Source organism: Teleopsis dalmanni, chromosome 1 (assembly GCF_002237135.1).
Source record: "Teleopsis dalmanni isolate 2A chromosome 1, ASM223713v2, whole genome shotgun sequence".
NCBI classification, from domain to species: Eukaryota; Metazoa; Arthropoda; class Insecta; order Diptera; family Diopsidae; genus Teleopsis; species Teleopsis dalmanni.
Genome location: NC_051846.1, coordinates 92,367,025 through 92,372,705, shown reverse-complemented (window position 1 = coordinate 92,372,705; position 5,681 = coordinate 92,367,025).

The window sequence follows — 5,681 nt, the reverse complement described above, 5'->3', positions numbered from 1 at the left end:
TAAAATGGAATGGAATCCAAACCAAACCAAACATATAAAATCAAACAAAATAAATTAAAATAACTCAGAACAATTAAATGAACCACAACAGACAGAATAAATTGACAAAACAAATATCACATTCCTCAATCACAGAAACCCACAACTCCACAAGCAAGTATTCCTCTTTATGTTACCATTGTACAGCTATATCTTCTGAGCATCACCATACAATGCTCCACAACTTATACCGCAATGCAAATGACCATTTTCCGTTTATATCCCGATTACATTCGCACTGCCTCCACAATTCCATGAACTATCTTCCACACCTACTTATTAACATGAATTTTTGTGTCACAAATTTATGTTATGATTCATACTTATCTTGCTGCACCAACCCTCTATATTACTGTCCAGTTTAATTACACTCATCTTCCCACAGCTCCCAGCATTCTATTCCACCCGCTATAGGACTGAAATAACGCCAACTATTCCTCTTGCATCTTCCCGTTCACATTATTACATCATAAACTCCACTTCATTACATTGTTGTTATGTCTTGTTATTATCCATCCTCGTTGCTATTCTTATGCATGTATAATTTGCATTTTAATTCCATATGTTTTTTATCTCTATTTGTTTACACATGTTCATATATGCATATGCACTCATTATGTATACCTACGCATGTACATTCGTATATAGTATTTCCCACTATTACTAATTTTATTCATTATTTTTATTAATTTTAATCCAGTTCTATTTTTTATTTTTATTGTTCTTATTCTTGGTTGTCTGATTACCTTCCAACCATCATTTGTCACTATTGCTTTAATTGAACCTCTTCACTATGTTATTCATATAACTCATTTGCTTTAGTTTCCATTCCCCCTCATATATAAATAACCAATGTTTATGTTATGTTATTCTCCACGATCATTTAAACTCGTTATCTCGCTCTTTCCATTGTTAATCTTGTACTTGCATATCTTGTGTTCTCTATGTCATTCTTGTTAAATGTATACTTCTTTATTTGTCCGTGTATAATTCTTCGTATACATTGTCCTCTCCCTTGTATGCATTTATTCTAGGACTACTAGCTGATTATATTTCTGTGCTGTTTTTTCTGTGCTGTTTTTTCTGTGCTGTTTTTTTGTGTAATGAATTTTTGTGTGTTGTCCTATTCTTCTGTATAAGTGTACACTATACCCCTTATTTTGGTTATTGTAATTTTTGTGTATTACACTAAATCACAACCATCGGTCGTGCCTTAAATCTGCACCGTCAGAATATTTTTAACAGACTTGCAAATCCACAACGACACAAAGCAAAAATCTCTCTTAAACTATTTCAATTGCAGCAAGTCACATATTAAAATTAAAATTGAAATCAAAATTCAAATCAAAATCAAATTAAAATTTAAATTAAAATTCCAAATCTATATCACCGCTTCCAGCACGAAAGCCACAATTCCACCAACAATACACCCACATAACCCACAACTACACCGGATTCTACAGAGCCCGACCGCTCCAATATTGGAAACAAGTGTTATAAACCTGTATAAAGCCTTGCATTGCAGTACCACACTCCTTCGCTGTGTTGTCCCAGCAATTCGCTGATATCGTAAGTACACTTCAGTCTGTCCATCACGCAGCATAGTGTTAGTGATCTTCATTTTATATATATTTATTTCATTTATTATTCTATTCTATCTCTACTTTCTCATTTTTATTTCATCTTTCATTTCATATTCCATTATATTCCTTTTATATATACATTTTTTTTTATATATTATATTATATGTATATTGTTCTGTTTTATATATTTCCTATTATTTTCATTATCATCTCCTGTAGTCTGTTATATTTGGTGTATTTGCATTGCTTGTTTTTATTTTATATATGCATATGTGCATGAATATTGTCATATATTATAATATACTTAATATATGTATCATAATCATAATTATACATAATATATCATAATCATAATTATACATCATTATATCATAATATGTGTGTGAACCACACCTAATTATAATTATACTGTAAGACTCTCTTTTAGTTTTTAAGACAATTACTATAATTTTAGATTTTAAGATTTTTGATAAACAAATAAAGAGTGAGTTATAAATGCACTGCAGAAGAGTGCGTTTCATTTCAACTCAACTTAACTGGCGTCATTGAGTATAAATATTATAGAGTAGCAATCTCGTACAAGCAAATTTTTGTATGAGGTTGCTGCTGCTGGCAACCTTTTTGCACTCAAAAAACACTCCATTCTCTTCATGTCTTGTTTTCTGAATTGCTTTGGAAATTAAAGTAGAGGGCAAAACGATTCTCTCAAATAACTCTTTTCGTCGTTTGTTATATTGATCAGTGCTTCTGCGAATTTATTAGGAAGGTATATGTAGGAAAAAAATATTACTCTAGTCTTTTTGTGTGCTTTCATATTGCATGGGCACTTTACTAGCATACATACAGTAACGAACAAAATTATTGGCACAGTAAGCAAATTGAACTATTAAAAATCGCATTATTAACAGGATAAAAATAGTGCAAAAGTTCAATTTGCTTGCTGTGCCAATAATTTTGTTCATCACTGTATATGTTTACATATTTCTTTTCTATTTCTCAGCAAGTAGGTATGTTTGTATTAATTTTGCATCCAATATTAAGAAATTGTAAGCGTAAAAAGAAGATTGGTTTTTTTTTTGTTTCATATCAGAAACAATGCTACTATTATTTTTATTGTTTTGATTCTGATTTAAAACTGTTTTTAAAAATATCTATGTATATGTAAAGGCTTACTAATTGCTTCAGTATACACATATGTATGTATATATTATGAGCTTCATGTGTTAATAAATAAATAAATAAAAAGAATAAATATAAAAATGTTTAACCAATTCTGATGGTGCAGTTACAACCTCATCTTTCCGTATTTGGGGCCAAAAATCTATTTCTCTACGTATATTATATATACGTATATATGTATATATATATATGGGAATGTAAGGAATATATGAGAATAAACCCAAAACTAATAAAATTCATTAAAAAAAACATGAGTACCCTTTATTTCTAGAAAGTTCTGAAACAAAAATAATAATATGTTCATATGCCTATGCCTATGACCATAAAATAGAATATATTCCTCTATTTAAATTTGGTGCTGAAAAGTGATATTTAGTTTCAATGAAATAAAAATACACAAGGGTACAAAATAGAGTACAAGGAAACAAAATCATAACAAAAAACTTACATGCACGTGCTCACTATGTTATAGAGCACTGTAGAGAAATTCATTGTGCTCTCTATTTCATGTAACATTGTTACCCGCGCCCCCACAGGTCTACTTAGCAAATTGAGTTTGTTTTCAGATTTCTACTCTATAATATTTATACTCAATGCTGGCGTCCGAGCAATCGTGGAAAAATAATAAAATTTAAATTAAATAACATTGAATGATAAAATAAATTGCAAAAGATACAAAATACTTATAAAGGTGTGAAAAACATAGCTTATAAAACTATGGTTTGTAAATTTTTTTTATGAACACAAAAAAAGGCAAAAATTCACAAATTTATAAAAAATAAAAAGAATCAATAACCAATTTTTTATGACATAGAAAATATGTATAAAATTAAATGTAGTTAAACAAAAAAAAAAAAAAGAAAAAAAAAAAATCACAGCAAAATCAGAACATTTTTAATAATAACAAAAAAAAAAAATATACCAATAAAATCTACACTTGAAACATATAAGAAAGTGCAATTAAATCATTCAAGAAAAGGGAATGGTAAATTGACAATATTATAAAAAAAAAGTATAATAAAACCATTACAGTGAGCAAAGTAAATCATAACTAATATAAAAACACTACCAATTATATTAGCAGACTCACTAACGAAAACTGAAATAAATAAAGTAACTAATATTAAAATTAAATTTAATTTAAATGTATTGAAATTAATATTACGTATTATTAATAAAGTTCAAAAATGTATTTAAACTGAAATAAAAATTAATATTAAATAAAGTATTAGTGTTGCTGTTAAGCTAGACTTACTTTGTATAGGGACAAAGAAGCTTTATTAAATTTTTAGAAGGGTTTAATAACAAAGAAAGAAATAAAGGACAAACACAAAAATTTATTTTTAATTTTATTGAAGTTTGGCTGACCACACAACGCTGTTTCGAGTATTGCCAAGTACTCTTCATCAGTGGTCTTTGGGAATAATCGAATATTATTTAATTAGTTTATAGTCCGTATACAATTTGTTTGGACTGCAAGTGCCAGGCTTAGAACTCGTGCCTGTCAAATTAGAAGCGATGACTAATCGTGTTTATCCACAAGAAGCCAAGGCTGCACAAACTTTCAATGCTCAAGTTCCAGGTTTTATTGTCACTTATTTTTATTTAATTAGTGACAACAACCAACGCACTTGCCGTGCTTTTTAAATAAGAACGAGCTTATAAACTTCAGCTTTATTTTTAGAAACACAAGTTCAGCGAATTGAAAGTTTAACTTTTGGGTTTTGCCTATTTCTTTATTTCTTTTCAAAGCTACTCTTTTTGTAGAGACATTTTGTAATGCATATTGTTTTACTTACTATATGTAAAGCGACCATTTTGGTGCTTTTTACAAAGAAGCTATGCTATGTTATTCTACAAATCCGCTTTCGCGGTTAGGAAAAGTTGAACAATATTATATTTTAACATATTGTTCTTTACTTTTCACAAGTCTAATATTTGAATAAAGTATTAGTGTTACTATAAAGCTACGCTTTCTTTGTATGGGGACAAAGAAGCTTTATTAAAATTTAGAGGGTTTTCGAATAACAAAGAAAGAAATAAAGGACAAACACAAAAATTTATTTTTAATTTTATTGAAGTTTGGCTGACCATACAACGCTGTTTCGAGTATTACCAAGTACTCTTCATCAGTGGTCTTTGGGAATAATCGAATATTATTTAATTAGTTTATAGTCCGTATACAATTTGTTTGGACTGCAAGTGCCAGGCTTAGAACTCGTGCCTGTCAAATTAGAAGCGATGACTAATCGTGTTTATCCACAAGAAGCCAAGGCTGCACAAACTTTCAATGCTCAAGTTCCAGGTTTTATTGTCACTTATTTTTATTTAATTAGTGACAACAACCAACGCACTTGCCGTGCTTTTTAAATTAGAACGAGCTTATAAACTACAGCTTTATTTTTGGAAACACAAGTTCAACGAATTGAAAGTTTAACTTTTGGGTTTTGCCTATTTCTTTATTTCTTTTCAAAGCTACTCTTTTTGTAGAGACATTTTGTAATGCATATTGTTTTACTTACTATATGTAAAGCGACCATTCTGGTGCTTTTTACAAAGAAGCTATGCTATGTTATTCTACAAATCCGCTTTCGCGGTTAGGAAAAGTTGAACAATATTATATTTTAACATATTGTTCTTTACTTTTCACAAGCCTAATATTTGAATAAAGTATTAGTGTTGCTATAAAGCTACGCTTTCTTTGTATGGTGACAAAGAAGCTTTATTAAAATTTAGAGAGTTTTCGAATAACAAAGAAAGAAATAAAGGACAAACACAAAAATTTATTTTTAATGTATTGAAATTGGCTGACCATACAACGCTGTTTCGAGTATTGCCAAGTACTCTTATCGTGGTCGTTTGGGAATAATCGAATTTTAT